Source organism: Myotis myotis, unplaced genomic scaffold (genome assembly GCF_014108235.1).
Source record: "Myotis myotis isolate mMyoMyo1 unplaced genomic scaffold, mMyoMyo1.p scaffold_m19_p_8, whole genome shotgun sequence".
Taxonomy (NCBI): Eukaryota; Metazoa; Chordata; class Mammalia; order Chiroptera; family Vespertilionidae; genus Myotis; species Myotis myotis.
This window is the reverse complement of record NW_023416390.1, coordinates 72,402,303-72,421,071: the sequence shown is the minus strand read 5'-3', so window position 1 is coordinate 72,421,071 and position 18,769 is coordinate 72,402,303.

The window sequence follows — 18,769 nt, the reverse complement described above, 5'->3', positions numbered from 1 at the left end:
CTTGAGAAGAACCAGTTCTATTACTGGCAAGAATCACATCCCTCCATCCTCACCACTACCTGGCAGGAGACCACCAGGAATAATCCATCGATGCCAGGGGTGGGCAAACTTTTTGACTCGAGGGCCACAATGGGTTCTTAAACTGGACCGGAGGGCCGGAACAAAAGCATAGATGGAGTGTTTGTGTGAACTAATATAAATTCAAAGTAAACATCATTACATAAAAGGGTATGGTCTTTTATTTCAATAGTTTTATTCATTTCAAACGGGCCGGATCCAGCCCGCAGGCCATAGTTTGCCCACGGCTGATCTATGCCCTTTATCCCATATCTCTATGCTTTCCCTCCTCTGCCCTCTACCCTTAGACATTAGCCTGTCTCTCTCCCTCACACCCATCAGTCTTTGTTCTAAGAGCACCTACTTTAAACCACCCTATTTAAAAATAACACCTTACACAGGCAGACCATACCTCTCTTTCACTTTATTCCTCTTTTTCACACACAAAAAAATGCTTATCATATGATACATACAGGTGTTCATATAATTATCACTTGCCCACTCCTATTACATGAGATTATAGATCTCATTCTTTTGCTGCAGCTTAATTTCTAGAACAGTATTTTACATACTAGAGGAGAAGGGGGTTCCTTCAGCCAGGCCTGCACCCTCTCCAATCCGGGACCTCTTGGGGATCAGGCCTAAACCGGCAGTTGGACATCCCTCTTTGCAATCCAGGACTGCTGGTTCTGAACTGCTCACCTGCCCGCCTGACTGATTGTGTCTAACCACTCTGCCTGCCTGCCTGATGCCCCTAACTACTCCCCTGCCTGCCTGATCTCCCCTAACCGCCTCTGCCTGCCTGCCTGATTGCCTCTAACCTCTCTGCCTGCCTGCCTGGTCACCCCTAACTGTTCTCCCCTGCTGGCTTGGTAGCCCCTAACTGCCTCTGCCTCAGCCCCTACCACTGTGGCTTTGTTCAGAAGGATGTCTGAAAGGATGTCTGAAAAATATCCGGTCTAATTAGCATATTACCTTTTTATTAGTATAGATATGCCTGTGGGATCGGGCCTAAACTGGCAGTCAGACATCCCTCTCACAATCCAGGACTGCTGGCTTTGAACCGCTCACCTACCCGCCTGCCTGATCATGCCTAACCACTCTGCCTGCCTGCCTGATTGCCCCTAACCTCCTCTGCCTGCCTGCCTAATAGCCCCTAACCACCTCTGCCTGCCAGCCTGATCACCCCTAACTGCCTCCGCCTCAGCCCCTGCCACTGTGGCTTTGTTTGGAAGGACGTCTGGAAGGATGTCTGAAGATGTCTGGTCTAATTAGCATATTACCCTTTTATTAGTATAGATACCAGGTGCTCAAAAAAATACTAGTTGTGGGGATAATCCTTGCTGATAACTTTTGGGGTCCAAGGATTACAGATTTCTTCACAATGCTTGAAAATAGAATAAGACAGAAATACATTGAAGAAGCATCCACCAAGTCTGTGGAGGGCTGGAAAGGGCCCTGCAAAGGGGCTGCTTAGAGGTGCTTAGGGTGAAAATCAAGGTGTAAGATCTAGGGATTTCAAGACTTTGAAGAACATCAAAAGGTTTGTTATAGTTTAGAGCAGCGGTTCTCAACCTGTGGGTCGCGACCCCTTTGGGGATCGAGCCTTTCACAGGGCTCACCTAAGGCCATCGGAAAACACATATATAATTACATATTGTTTTTGTGATTAATCACTATGCTTTAATTATGTTCAATTTGTAACAATGAAATTGGGGGTCACCACAACATGAGGAACTGTATTAAAGGGTTGCTGCAATAGGAAGGTTGAGAACCACTAGTCTAGAGTATTGTTGGGGCCCTAGATAGGTTGCCCTGAAATATCACAATTGTATATCAATTACTTTGTTGTTGTTTTTAAAATTTTATTGTTGAAAGTAAGACATATGTTCCCCTTTTTTCCCCATTGACCCCTTCTAGCCTACCTCCACCCCAGGCCCTAGGCCTCCCACACTATTGTCTGTGTTTATGGCTTATGCATATATGCATACAAGTTCTTTGTTTGATCTCTTCCCACTACCCACCCACCTCCACCTTCCCTCTGAGATTTGGCAGTCTGTTCTATGCTTCTATGTCTCTGGATCTATTTTGTTAATCAATTTATTTTGTCCTTAAATTCTACCTATGAGTGAAATCACGTGATACTTGTCTTTCTCTGACTGGCTTATTTCCTTAGTATAATACTCTCCAAGTTGCTCCTTGCTTTCTCAAAGGGTAACAGAGCCTTCTTTCTTACTGCTGCATAGAATTCCATAGTGTAACTGTACCGCTGCTTTTTTTTTTTTTTAATCCTCACTGAAGGATATTTTTCAAGAGAGTGGGGGAGAGAGGGAAAGACAGAGAGAAATATCGATGTGAGTGAAACACATCAATTGGTTGCCTCCTGCACGAGCCCTGATTAGGGCTCGGGCCAGGGTGGAGCCTGCAATCAAGGTACATGCCCTTGACTAGAATCAAACCTAGGACTCTTCAGTTCACAGGCTGACGCTCTATCCACTGAGCCAAACCAGCTAGGGAAACCACTGCTTTTTTATCCACTCATCTACTGATGGGCACTTGGACTATTTTCAGATCTTAGCTATTGTAAATTGTGCTGCTATGAACATAGGGGTTCACACATTTTTTGTGATTAATGTTTCTGATTTCTTGGGATATATTCCTAGGAGTGGGATTACTGGGTCAACTGGAAGTTCCATATTTAATTTTTTGAGGAATCTCCATGCTGCTTTCCATAATGGCTGCACCAGTCTGCATTCCCACCAGCAGTGCAGGAGGGTTCCTTTTTCTCTACATTCTTGCCAACACTTGTCCTTTGTTGATTTGTTGATGGTAGCCATTCTGATAGGTATGAAGTGATTCCTCATTGTTGTTTTAACTTGCATCTCTCTTTGAGCTTTTTTAAAAACATGTCTCTTGGCCAACTGTATGTCCACTTTGGAGAAGTGTCCCTTTAGGTCCTATAAAAGGCTTGGGGGTATTCTCCTCCATCCCAACAGTATCATGGTGTCAACAAGGCTTCACTAGTTATAAGCAAAGCCAGCCATGATGATGGGGGCTCCTGTAACTATTATGAATTAGCCATACTGATTAATTCTACTCCAACAGGAAAAGCACACCACCCTGGCTAGGTACTCACCGGTAGATTCCAAATACCGACTACAAGAAAAAAAAATGCTGCTTTGAAATAATTTAAATTTATATTTAAAACTATTTAAGGTAATGAAAATAATTCCCTCCTTTATCCTAAAAGAATGTACAGCTTCTACTCTTTAGACTATCAGTGGGCATAATGAGAAGAAATCTCCACCATTTTCCCTCCACCTCCCAGAGTTACTGCTGCTTAGCTCCCAGATACCCTCTGGTCATACAGTGGCATCCGGTTTGCTGAGGCAGAAGGCATGTAAACAGCTTTAAATATAATGCATTTCTCAGTTGATGAAGGGGAATATAAGATACTTGCGTTCTTAGTGGGCCCTTTGTGTGCATTTATGCTTGATTGCTACATCAACTTTCTTTGTTCATCATTTGTTTATCTAGTGACACAGTAGTTACCTGATTTCTTAACTTTAGTTTTCCTGAAATTCTAATTTAACTAGTTGATAAAATAAAAATAAAAAACCCTATGCTATTTTTATGTGTAAACGCAATAGGGAATGTATCTTCTGGTTCCATAATGAGTGCTTTCCGTGTTCTAAATCGGTTATATTTGTTAACTCTTATTAGAAATTGAGAAGGTAGGTCCTGTTTTATTTAACAGCCTGCTACAGAGAAGCCCTGAGAGTAATTGGGGTGTATTTAATGATGGGATGTAAGCGTGATTCTGTTACAAATTACAAGCACCTGCATTTAGTGCCAAACTTCACTGAAAAATATTTAATCAAATCATCATTGTCTATGATGTATTCTTCTAAAATGCAAAATTACAGAGGGCAGGAATTGCTCTCTTTGTTTAGTCAGTGTTTCTAAAACATCATCCCCTCATGCCAGGCCTCCTGACACTGAATAAATACTGATTTATTAAAACTATAAATTGGGAGATAATGATCTCCATTAATCAATGGGGAAAGTTATAGGGCATTTTTAGCTGCAGTTCAGGGACAGTGAGAATCTAAATGGCCTGGTTGCATGATTTCAGCATCATCACCACTCAATAACAACATCAGGTCAGAGTCTGCGTGTGCAGTGTGTGTGCGTGAGTGTGGGTAGATAAGCATGCCATTAATTCTAGGCAAATGAAGAGGATGGAGAACATTTGTTTAGTTTTGAGCATCATGATGTTTACTGCTAGAAAGACTCAGAAATTTATTCTTCCAGCTTAGCTTCTTTTATTTCACTACTCCTGTAACCTTTTCTGCTTTTATGCAGCAGCCAGCAATAGCATGTTGTTCTTTGTTTGCAACATCTTGCACTTCCACCTCAGTGATAGGATGGAGACAAATCCAAATTCAAGATTCAAAAATGAAATAGTCTTAATTTTCTCTTTTTCAAAAAAATATTTATGTTGTATATTTTCAGTCTCATTTATGACACGATATATTTTGATATTCATCGGTCTTTAGACTTTTAGAGGAGATTAGGGACTACCTCAATTTCATTTTTGGTGAATAATGGTACCATTAGATGTTTCTTTAAAAACTGTACTTTCATTTTCAAATGAGTTTGAGGAAGGGTATGGAGTCCAACTCTCTTTAGACATTAGCAATGCTCATTCATAATTGTAACAAGTGCTTTAAAAGGTTTTCTCATAGTGGAAACCAATATCTTACCATATTTTTAAAATGTGAAAAAAAATTTTTAAACACAAAAAATGTGTTAACATTCTTTTGGGAAAGCTCTTAATCTAATTTATTCTAATGAGGAGGGAAGAGCACTACCTGGAGGAGAATCAGTGAAAGTAATGAGTAGAGTTGGATCTTGAAATCAGGTCAGCAGCTGGGTTCCCAGCATCACACCACAGTATTTAGCCCTAATTCAACTTGATTCTGCAGTAGAGAGACAAGTTGTTTTTTCTGAAAATAGTCATTTCTGCAAGTAGTTATTACCAACATCAGGATATAAATTCAGACTAAAACGAACCACTGATACATAAACGTCAAAGGTAAAAAAAAAAGAAAAAAAATCAATATTCCTCTCCTTATCATACTCCAAACTATAAATTTAAAGCCACAAGAGGAAATAATAACTAAATTTTGAAGTGGTTAAAAGTATGAACCCTAAAAACATTATAGTTATTACTTATTTTATAAACTGATTTTAGAGAGAGGAAGGGAAAGAGAGAGAGAGACAAACAGTGATGTGAGAAAGAGAAATATCAACTCCTGCACACACCCTGAGGTGGATTGAACCTGCAACCTGGGTATGTGCCCTGGCTGATAGTAGAACCTGCAACCTTTTTGGTGTGTGGATCAAAAGGGGCCACATGCTAACCTGACTAGCTCAAGGAAGGCCAGTGTGGTGGCCTTACAAACTCAGAGACCTGAAATAACCACAAAAGATGGTCTGAAATTAAAACTTTTTAAACTAAAAAGCAGTTTATTGTGGGTAATCTTGTCCTAGGCCAGTATCTTCACTGACAATCTTCACCCTAACTAAACCTGTCTATAGTCTTTTTGCATCTATGATAACATTGTTGGAATATCAAAAGTAACTTCCCTTTTTCTGGATCCCTCAAAGCATAGACATGGCTCATTGCTATTGAGTTAGTTGTTGACTGTTAACTATCCTGCACCCACCTAAGTAAAAGAAGTGTGTGTCTATCATTTGACTTTTTATCCAATCCCAGAGGTTCCTCCCCGCCTTTGTCTTCTCCCACCTCCCTAACCTATCACCAAGGTAACCCACTTACACTCATGTCTCCTTTTTTATTATAATGTGTAAAACAAGGTGCAAAACTACCACTCTCCAGAGCATTATCTCAATCCATTGAGATTCTGCTTCCTGGAATTTGTAGACAGTTTGGCTCAAATAAACTCACAAAAATTCTTCACATGTTTGAATGTTTCTTATGTTGACAGGTGTATGGGATGATACGTCAACCAACTGAGCCACACCAGCCAGGGCTTTTGCTGATTTTTTTTTTTTTTTTGTATTTCAATGCCAGCCTATTCTTCATTATAAAAAACAATGGAAATCCGAATGCAGGAGGAAATGAAACCATTTCAGATATGCAAGAAACTTCTCTGAGACACAACCCGAGTGATTACCACTTAGTAAAAATGAGCAGAATCAATGGTAACTGAGTACAGTTGTCCCTCAGTAGCCATGAGGGATTGATTCCAGGACCCTTGAGGGTACAAGATGCTCACGTAAAACAAAGTAGTATTTGCATATAACCTACTGTACATCCTCCCATATACTTTAAATCATCTCTAGGTTACTTGTAATATCCAATCAGTGAAAATGCTATATAAATAGTAGTTTCACTGTGTTGTATAAGAAAAAATGACAAGAATTACAAAGCCTGACCATGTTCAGTATAAACACAATCATCATTGTTCCAACTACATAGTACATGTCAGCAACAACATAAATTTTATTTCCAATTTTTTTTCTCAATTTTTTATTGTTGAAACAATTTTTGATCTGTCATTGGTTGAATTCATGGATGTGGAACCTGCAGATTCAGAGAGCCAACTGTATTATATGCTGACCATACGGTAGGAAAAGTCGTATTTGTTGTCCATTAAGAAGTCTCTGAAAAATGGTTGAGAACATTTGTGTGGATTTTGAGACAGTCACATTAATAAGTTGTATTTAAGGAACTGTAGATTTACTAATCTCTTTTTATTAAGAGTATCAATGGATACATATTCATCTCCAGGTATTTCTTGAGTTAGACAACATTAAACTTCAAATATATAATACAATGAAATATTATGGAGGCATAAAATGGAATGAAGTACTAGTTTATGGTACAACATAGATAAACCTCCCAAACATTATCTTATATGAAAAAAGTCAGACACTAAAGATCACTTATCTTATTATTGTTTTTATATGAAATATCCAGAACAGATAAATCTGTAGCAGCAGAATGCAGATTGATTTTTGTCAGGAACAGGGGGAGAAAAGTGTGGGGAAAGATTGCTTAATGGGTACAGGTTCCCATTTGGGTTATGAGGATGTTTTGGAATTTGAGAGTGATGGAGGTTGCATAACACTGTAATTGTGCTAAATGACAATGGATTGCTCACTTTAAGATGATTCATTTATATTATGTGTATTTTACCTCAATTAAAAAAAAAAGATTGAGTTAAGCATCTGGCCTCTTAAAGTTTTGCTCCAAATGTAGCTTCCGATTTTAGGCTGGAAATAACCCCGTGCTTTTTTTGGTGTTGCTTATTAAAATAGCATCTCTTTTTGGCATCTCTATTTTTCTCTTTCCTGTTTCCTAAACAACATGTCCAACTTACACAGAAAGGTATCCTTTCTTTGAGAAAAATTAACAGTGTAAACTATTTTAAGAAAATTGCAAAAACCAAGTTGATGTCCAAATTAGATGCATTCTGTGCTTCTCCCCCACTGCTCTCTTACATATGACCCCAAAGAAAATAAGTAACAATCTGTAGTCAGGAACTAGAGAGGAAAGACACACATAGAAGAGGCAGGTATGACTTAGGAGCGCTTTGTATTGTGAATGGAGGGTGGAGGGCATTAGCTCTCTGGGGTACAGAGCATATTCTTCCAGGTGGGGAGCAAAGAAAGAATAGGAATTTAGAGGATGCCGGAAGCAAGTAGCTAGATTGCCTAACATGAGCTTTCCAAAGGAGTGGTAAACAGTCTTTTCTTGGGGAAAACTGCATTTTAATTTTCAAGTTTTGTATCAACTCATTTCTGGTTGTTTTGAACTTCAGAAGCTGGTACCTCAGTGAATGGCATCATCATTCATCATCACCAATCCACTTGTTTTTATAATTTATGAATTCATTTATTCACTCATGCCTTTTTATGCCATTGTACCCCATTTGACCCCTAATGACAGCCCAATCTATGGACTCCGTGTATAACTTTTGTTCTTCCTATAGAGTGATTGAAGGAGATCATTTCTATGTAATTCCCTCTCCAATGTTGTCCTTTCCAAACCTTCTCCTTTGTTGTAATTTCTGCTCTGATATAACCCCAAAGCCATCTTCTAGAAAAAAAAAAAAAAAAAAAAAAAAAGCAATGGAGGATAGTGGGAAGAAGGCCCAGGTTTAGGGATAGATGATTTGTGTAGGGCACCAGATTTTGGGAGAACTAGAAGCTTCTTTATTATTAACAAATTGAATATCAGTCTATGACTAAACCACTTCTTTGACTGTTATAGTTCAACACTGCAGTCACAGAGATAGGTAAATCATGTGTATGAGAGCTGCTCTCCTATCTCAGCATGAGAAATTCACCCCTTCCATGCTGGGCAGTCTGAATGCAGGGCCCTCTCAGGGCTGTCAATATGAAAGTGCCGGGAAAGAAATTCACCAAGTGAGCTGGGTGTGTGCACTTTCTAAGTTTATGGAGAGATGATGGTTAAAAAGTTTGTTTTAAATCAGCTTTTTGGAACTCAGCACTGATTTCTCCATAGTGAGGCTGTTGAATATGTATGAGTATATATCCCTACGCCAATCCAGGGAACTTATAAAGCCCTGGATAACTGAGAGGTAATATCAGTATTGCTAGTAGTATCAGGGCTACAGCAAAGAGTGCTCGGTGATACTTGCTGGGAATGAAATGTGGGGGTATGTGGATTATTTCCCCCATATCCTACTTGCTATCTTTCTTCCTTGCCATATCAAGGTCCTTGTGAGAAGAAAGACCCTGATTCCAAAGTTACTTTTATATATATATTTCCACAGCTTCACCCCCTGCAACCATTTTGTTTGCTTCAGGAACTGAACCTGTGCCACTGGAAATGATCCCCACCTGTTGTCTAATGTTATCCTCCGCGGAAAATCATGTTTGCAAGCCAACAAGTACTTCTAATACTTGCTGCTATTTAAGAGTACCTTCTATACTGCCAATTAATATTACATCATGATATTACAAAAATATTATTTTTATGGAGAATGAGGAACAGAAATAAAATCAGAAAAAAATTCAAAACAGAATTTACTCAACTTCAGTCAAAGATGAACATGCGCATGAAATTATTTAAATTAAGTAATTTACTTAATGATGAGTAGACAATATTTTTAGTAATCAATACCGTTTTTAATGCTAAATAAGACGTTTTCTCAAACCTTATCAATATATAGTGAGACAAGACAGCTCATTAGGAAAATTCCCCACAGCAACTGAAGGTATTTTCCCCTCACATTTAAGGACTTTTAGTTCACTCTGCTTTGATAACTATCATGCACTCTCAGAATATGAATTGAGGAAATCTAAAAGGTTTCTGCTGTATTATTGATTCTAATCTGTCTGCAATGATATCACTAGAAGGGAACTGAGGTGATTTTATACATTCTGTTATGTTGTTTGGAGTGAAGTATACTTGTCCCTTTTACTGCATATACACAATATATTTAAATATGTTACATAAAACAGAGACTTTGTGCTTAATGGTTTCAAAATGATAACAGTGAAAAGATGTTTATATAAGAAACCTTCAGGGTTTGACAGCAATAACAGCCATTCAAATAAAATTCAGAGGCAAATAACAAAAGAAATGAACACTGTGTTGTATAATTATAGGTATTAAGCTATCAAATGCATTTTTTCTCTTGTGGCATGGAGTGACTATATACATGCTTTATATGTTTCATCTGCATTCATTGAACACCTGAAAGTCATTCTATGGCATTAAGGGAGATACATATCCCTGACAGAATCCCTACTTTCAAGTAATGGAGCCCTGGCCAGGGAGCTCAGTTGGATAGAGTGTCGTTCTGATATGCCCAGGTTGCGGTTTGGTTTCCGGAGAGGGCACATACACAAAGTAAGCAATGCATTCAAACAAATCATTGTTTTTCTCTCTCTCTATCTCTGTTTCAAAAAAAAGGAAATCTAATGAACTATGATGCATAATTACAAGTTACGTTGTTTGTTTTAAAAGATTGAGTAACATGTAAGTGTCTAGCATGGAAAATGTTTAAATCAACCCTGCCATCATATTTTTATAACTTGAGGGTGGCAACACAATACAGTTTCAAGTCAGAATGCCTGTGTTCAGATCACAACTCTGTCCTTCAGAGCATTGATCTCACTTCTCCAAGCTCCACAGTCCTCTTCTATAAACAGATGATTGAATATTATAACTAATAAAACTACCTCACCTAGCACCTGGCACATAGGTAGTGCTCCATAAATGTCATCATCTTCTGATGTGAACATCCTAGAATATTAGTTCAACCTTCCAATTGCCTTTTAATGGAAATCTGCATTTGGTTTCCACTAAATACTGTTATCCTGAGAAGCTCAGAGTTTCTATATAAGAAATATTAAAACTCAGCTCAAGTCATGCCAGCCTGATAATTTTTTTCTTTTTCTATCTGGTAAAGTGATGAAAAACAGTACAATCAAAGGGAATATTTTATGTGAAAGCCATTTTACAACCTGTCATTAGGTACAACTACCTAGTTTTACTGATTCAAATATACATCATTCAAACTGTATTTCCCCCCCTTATATTATCATTATCCTCTAATAATAGAATTTACAAGACATTTTAAGAAACCAATAAAAAGCAAGTTCTTAATGGCAAATGTAAGAATTTCCTTTTTTAAAACTCAGTTAATAGGAGAAACCTACTACTTACTATGATGTTAATCGTTACTATTATGCTCACCAACATATTTATAATGCATATAGCAACTAATGATTATAAAGCAACTGATGATGACAAGCAATTATAATAATTATGAACTTTCTTTTATGTAGAGAACAGAACTTGGACTATGTAACAATAAAAGGGGTTGTAATTTAAAGTAATCGTTCACATTTTTATGCAGTTGAGAGTTGCACTTTTGATTTGAAAAAGTACAAAAAAGACTCATTTCTACTGGGTTCATTTTAAATGTGTCTGCTCAATTACACATGTACCACTCCAATGATCATTTCAAGAAAAAAAGATTAGAATGGGCTAAGCACCAGGATCAACGTATGTTTGCATCTAACGTTTCTCAACACAATATTCAAACTGGGGTAGCCAGGACATGGTCTGAAACACTGGGAGGTCCAAAAAGATGAATGTGTGTATAGACGTTACAAAGTGCTTTCCATAAAACGTTTAGGCATTTCTACATTAACCTAATTAAAGTGACATTTTACAGAGAATTTATAAGTTAAGGAATCTGTAGAGAAAACACAAGGAAATTGTATGCACACTTAGAAAATTGTACATTTGGTCATACTATACAGTGGGACCTTGACTTACGAGTTTAATTCGTTCTGTGACGGAGCTCGTAACTCAAATTACTCGTATGTCAAATCAAAAAGTGAACGAGTGAGACACGTGATGCTGGGCTGATGTTGTGGTGTTCACTGTGACGTTTGCTGTGCCAACTAGCAGTGGGGTATCTGAATCTGGCTCGTAACCCAAATTTTAGCTCTCAACTCAAAGCAAAAAATCGGCTGAGAGACGGCTCATATCTCAAAAAACTCGTTAGTCGGAACACTCGTAAGTCAAGGCCCACTATAGATACATTTTAGGGTATTTGCTTGTTTTTTATATATCTACTAGAGGTCCGATGCACAAATCTTCATGATAGACGAGGCCTTCCTTCCCCTGGTTGCCAGCACCGTCTTCCCTCTGCCACCTGGGACCCAGGCTTCCCTCCAGCCCCAGCTTCGTCTGGAGTGACGCCCAGAAGGACATCTGGTCTAATTAGCATATTACCTTTTTATTATTATAGTGTGTGTTTTTTTTATTGATTTCAGAGAGGAAAAGAGAGGGAGAGAGCGATAGAAACATCAATGATGAGAGTGAATCATTGATCTGCTGCCTCCTGCATGTCCCATAGTGGGGACTGAGCCTGCAACCTGGGCATGTGCCCTGACCGGGAATTGAACCATGACCTCCTGGTTCATAAGTTGCTGTTCAACACTGAGCCACGCCAGCTGGGCTTTCTTGGTGTTTTTTTTTTTAAACACAAATTTCTTCTCCTAGCTACTGTGGACGAAAAGGGGCCACATGCTAACCTGACAAGCTGAGGGAAGGCCTTTGTGGTAGCATTGCAAACTCAGAGACCTAGTAACCACAAAAGATGGTCTGATATTAAAGATTTTTAACTAAAAGCAGTTTATGGCAGGTAGTCATGTCCTAAGCTAAAATCTTCCCTGACTAAAGTCAATCTTTACCTGCACTAAGCCTATTGTCTTTTGTATCTATGATAACATACTTTGGGAATGTCAGGGTAACCACCTTTTTTCCAGCCCCCTCAGGCACAACAAATGCACCTGAGACCATAAATCCTCTCCTTGTCATTGTTATGTTAATTGTTGACTGATAACTATCCTGTACCCCTATGTAAAAGATGTATGTGTCTATCATTTTACTTTTCATTTAATCCCAGAGGTTTCCCCGTTTTGCTTTCTCCCACCTCCAATGGATTTCATGTAACCCACTCACATCTTCTCTTTTGATGGTAATGTATAAATTTAGGTGCAAATTTGCCATTCTCTGAAGCTGAGATTTTGCTTCCTGGCAATTGTTGACAGTGTGGCTCAAATAAACCCACCAAAATTCTCAATAGGTTTGAAATGTTTATTACATCGACACCAATTATCGTATCTTTCCAGACGTGAGGCTAACCCTTGCCCAAAAGAACCATAATCTAAGTGCCTTCTAAGTCATTTTCTTTCTTTCTGACTTGGTTTTCCCATTAGAAAACGCTCTAGAATTCCTTCTGCATTTTTAGTGTCCAGAGTGCTTCCCACCTTTGACAACAGAAGTTCTGCAGCTGTAAGGAGACACCACAGGTCCCAGATTGTCTTGACAGTTAGCATCCACTCTGACTTCTTTTTCCCCACTCTAAATTAAATGCTGTCATGTGTAGCACTGAGTCATGTCATATCTGGCATTGTACCAATTATAATTGCTGTATGTAAGCAAGTTTCAAATGCCAAGATTTCCAAAAAAAACCTCCTAGTAGCAGCTGACTAAGGAGCTGCTTTGGGGTGTGGAGAACGGGGGACCGGGAGAGAGGTGCTGGCTATGGCAGGTGCTGAGGAGGCAGCTACGAGGCTGCTCGTACCTTCACTCCAGAAGTTCTTAAAATTTGGGATAATATCTACACTCTTGCCAGAATTCATGCTCCGGAAATGTGCAGGTTGGAACTTGAAGAAATTTCTCCTTATGTAAGGTTGACATTTAGCATGCCTCCCCTCCCCTATCCAGAGTAAGGCATCAGCTCTTTGACAAGGAAAGTCATGTTTCTGTGAGACATTTAATTAGTGGAGCCATTTCTCTCTAAACTCTAAATCTGACATCAGTTTGTATTAGACTAGGCAAGGCCAGGAGTATTGATTTTAGGTGACTTATGCAGTATTTCAGGAACCCCAAAGCCTGATGGGTTTTGGTGAATATAACTTGATGCAAAAACAGCATATATTTTGGGAGCAAGTCCATATTTATTTTATGCTTCTGTGGGATCAGGATATCTACCTGTGTTTATAGAGTTTGTATACTAGACTATGTTAAGGTGGAGGAGAAAGTTATACTAAAAAAAAAAATTAGGTAAAATGTCTACCAGCTAATGGGTTGAATAGATTTAATTTCACATAAAATGCCTCTTCATCTCCAACCTCTTTTAATTCCCTGAGGTTAATGCCTCCTAAAAATACAAATGCACATCTTTATTTTTTTGTTTACTTTGCATTAAAGAGACAATCTCCAAAGGGCATTTCAATTGAATTTCATATTCAAAAATAAAGCTGGATATGACCTTAAGAAATGCCTCAATCTAGGAGGATTTTTGTTTGTGTGTGTGTGTTTATTTATTCACATTCATTGATGATCAGGTTGGTGTGTTGTTGTTGTTTTTTCTGGCTTAAAAACACCCTACAAAGATAATTCAAAGGAATGTTCTTGCTATTTACATTATATATATCCATAATATATAACATCTTATATATCATTTCATTATCTGGACCTGATTACAAATAAAGAAAATAATTTCAACATTTAATCATAACATTTTCACCTAGGCATATATCTAAACTATGAATGCTATAATCACAGTAAGTTTATTTTTCATCTTTGTGACCAATTACTTGTTAACGTTAGAGACAAACCCTTCATCATGCCTATGTGGCTACATGAGCTGGTCACAGACCACCTCGCTCTCAGTCCTCACATCTCTTCCACTTGCTCAAGGCAGTCATCCATCACCGCTAGCCTTTTGCACTTGCCACACACACAGTCACACCCTCTGCCTTGCTTTTGTCCTTCCTGTCATTAAACTTGAAGCAGCCCCCACCCCTAACACCCCACACATGTTCACATGACTCAGAGCCTCACTAGATCCACATCTCTTTTCAAATGTCATCTCGCCAGGGAGGCCTCCTTGGCCACCTGGTTTAATATAAGATCCACATCATATTTACACACTGCCTTACCCTCTGCCCTAGTTTTATTGCCTTTTGTCTTCACTGGACTGTCAGGAGAACACAGAGGAGAAAAATAAGTTTTGTCTGTACCCACAGCCACAGAAATAATGCTGACACAGGTATCTGCTCAGTAAATATTTGCTGAAGTGCAGTGATATTAGCTCATTGAAGGCTCACAGGGCCCTAGTAGTTGGTAAACCTATGGTGAGGAACAGAGAGCAGTAGTGTGTTTTGCCTATGACCCAGGTAAACGGGCACCATTAGGTAGCTCACCTTTTTTTTTTTAATGTTCATCTGAGGATATGTTTATTGGTTTTAGAGAGAGGGAGAGGGAGAGAAAGAGAGATAAACATTGATGTGAGAGAGAAACATCGGTATTTCACCGACTGGGGATTGAACCCAAAACCTAGGTATGTGCCCTGCCAGGGAATCAAACCTGCAACCTTTTGGTGTTGGGGATGATGCTCCAATCAACTGTGCCACCGACTGTGCCACCTGGCCAGGGCAGTATCTCATCTTATCACATAAGTTTCTTTTCCGCAGTCATAGAGAAACATAGAGAATACAGGGACAAACGGAGGATTACTGGCCGCCTCAGCCTCACCACCTGCATCATGGCAGTGGAAAGAACCAGCTCTAAAGGATTTAGCTGGCCAGGTTGTATATAAAAGTCAGAATTTCCTTTCTCACTGTTGGAACATAGATCATCTTTTCAAGATCACTGAAAAGTTTCCAGATGGCTTCAGAAGTGGTAACATTTGGCCTCAGAGATATTTCTTTAGTTCTTCTCCATATCCAGCATTTAAGTATTAACCATATAACACACTTACACACACCTCACATATGTTCTTTCAGAAAGGCGAAGGCACATTGTTCTAAAACTAAAAGGACTACAAACTTAATAATAGAGGTGCTACTTATACACAAGGATTTCAAAAAGCTGTAACAGTATTAATCTTGGGAAACAAAGTGGGAGAAACTCTATCCCAAATCTCCATCTTTGGGTGGGGAAAAGGCCTTTTCATTCTGATTTTCCATTCTCACTTCTAAAGTCTCCACTATAGTTTTCATCATTCCAAACAAAGGCAATTTATAAAAATGTGTTTTGGTGAGAAAATTAGAAAAGTAACCATTTAATTGTAATATCTCTGAAAATCAAGAGATTTTCTAGTTTACTTTGAAAATATATGAGCTATCAGAGGATATTACAATTTCCACTGTGACCATGACTAGGAAAGCTCTCTATGTACTTTGATCTGTTCGTCCCGAGGCTTCTCCTCCTGTTCACCCACGCACTCACAACATTTCCCCCTATAGCACAGAGTTATTACAATGTTTACCAAATAAGAGGACCATTGTGGAAGTGTGTATCATACTGGTCAAGTCTCTGGGATACAAGCAATAATAGTTAGCTGACGTTAAAATAGGCAAAACAAAAATTAATTAGATGATAAAGAGAACTCATATTGACAGGAGGCCTGAGAAGCAGTCTTTGGAAAATAGATGGGTTACAAATGAAGCTGAGAGGCTCAAACTACCATCGAATCATGCTGTGGGCAGAGTCTAATTACAATGCTGCGGACACACCCTGGCCCTGCTTCTATTCTCTGGACATTGGGGATCAGGAAGAGAAAGTATCCAAGGAGAATGCATTCCTCTAAAAGGGGCAGGGGAGCCCTGGGAAGAGGTGTGTGGCAGCAGTGAGGCCTGCCTTTCTTCTGAGCACACCCCTGTCCATGGCTGCGGGTCTTTGACCTTGAAAGTACTCTAGTCCTTTTTGTTTTAGAACAATGTGCCTTCACCTTTCTGAAAGAACATATGTGAGGTGTGTGTAGGTGTGTTATATGGTTAATACTTAAATGCTGGATATGGAGAAGAACTAAAGAAATATCTCTGAGGCCAAATGTTACCACTTCTGAAGCCATCTGGAAACTTTCCAGTGATCTTTCCAGCCCATGGAGTCACCTAGAGCTGAAACGTGGCAGGGATTTCACAAAAAAATGGACAGAATATGTGAGCAACTATAGGTAATTCTGTACTAATGACTACTAGTAGTTTCAGAAAATTAATCAAAACAGGAAATAGAGTGACAGAGAGAGACAAAAAGAGAGTTAGAAATAGATAAAGAGAGACAAAGATAGAGAGAGAGAAAAAGAAAAAAAAAATATATACCATACTATTCCAAACCAAAGGCAGATTGTAACCGAAAGCCAAGCGATAGTACTTTGTAATGTGTTCATATGACATCTGGTAGAAGAATCATCCAAGGCTGAGATCTATCATTGAGCAAGCTCAGGAAACGTGCAAGGAGCTCAAACCAGCACTGTGGCTGAGATCTCTGACTCGCTGTGTCTAATTATAAATGCAAAAAAGAAATATGTTACCCCATATGCCACTAAAATTGTCTTGGGTTCATTTATATCTTGAGGTATGTATCTAACTCTGGGAAGATAGAATGAGAGAATTAAGTGTTTGGAACTCATTTCCATAGTTTTGTATTCAATCCCCAGTGCTAATGATCTTTTAATGCAGATTTTATCTGTGAATCTACTTATTGTAAGTGGTCATTAACATTTGCTAGCTAATGTATTTATTTATTCATGTTAGGAAATAAAAATGCAGAATATGTGTTGGATTCTTTGATTATCAGCAGATAGCTCAATCACATTATAAGAATAATGTTGCCCACAAACATTTAAATTGATAATAGACTATTGTGTACACAAAACGCTATTTAGAAAGCTCTCTGCTTTATTTCTGAACAAAGCAATAGGTATAGGTCAGTTATAGGATTATATAAATTAATAAATGCCAACTTCTTTGGGTTTAATAATTCTTCCTATGGGTTTGGTAGCTAAATATAAAGCATCCATCTTTAAATCTGGGGAAATCATGTTTATTTTCAAGAAAATATATATTGTTTAATTGTTTGACTCTCTAGAATAGCAGATAAATTAAATATGTGAGTGGCCCAATAGTCAAATGAAAACCATGACCCACTATAGTACTAATTAAAAAGGAACAAACAAAACCTATAACTATGGATACTATCACAGGTCTACAAAACTAGAGAAACATCCATTATTTACAATCTCCATGACTCATTATTCACATGGTCCTGCAGTTCTATCTCTGTTAAAATTTCCAGGAAAACTTTTCTGATTCCTGGATGAATTTTCCTTCTTTATTTAATTATCCCCAGCTCCTACTCACTGCCCTAAAGGATACCTACCTCCTTGGGACATTCATACCACTGATTACTGTCAAGAGATGTAATTTTCTACATTAAACGTTTCACCCAAGGCGGAATGAGCTTCACAAACATCCAGAATTAACTGCAGAAATCCATCAGGTTTTTCTTGTGTTTTTGTTGCTTTGTTTTTGTTTGTTTGTTTGTTTGTTTTTTTGTGTGTTTGTTCTTGTTTTTAATACATTTGGGTCACAGTACTGATTATATAACTTGAATAACCTTCCATCTTAGATAATCTTCATGGGGGAATTTAAAGTGTAAAAACCTTCTTTATTATGCTGTGAGAAACTGAGTATAAACTACATATATACAAGTAAGCCAAAAAAACTACATTATAGGATACAATGCCATCACATATCTTGGTCATGCATCTCATGAGTTAGGTACTTAGGGATTCTAATTTGTATTGTTCCCAGTCACCAGCTACATCCCACTCAAAATTATTTTGGTTTTTCAATTTCTCTGTATTTGCAGTTATCACAAGGATAAGTTTACAGGCTAAATATAGCACATAGTGTGTGCTTAACACTGATCAATGTACTTCATACATATTTACTCAGCTTAGCACAAAGTTACTTACATAAGTAACTGTTGTTCTTCCAGTAGCTACTGAAATTTGTTTTGCTTATGTTTGACGATATCTGTGTAGATGACTGACACTTGGCAACTGTGCACAGCCAAAGCTCGCAAAAAACCATTCTCCTTCACTACAAAGACCCTAGGAATTTTCCCACTGGTAAAGGAAATAACAAAAACCAATAATGCTATTATTATTTTGGATTACATGTTCCTTATTTTTCAATGCCTTAGACCAGTGATTTTTAACCTCTTTTATATTATGGCACACCTACACTAATTACTAAAATTCTGTGGGGCAGCAACAGCAAATATCTGTATAATAAAAGCCGAAGCAACTGTTACGGCAGAATGACCAGAATG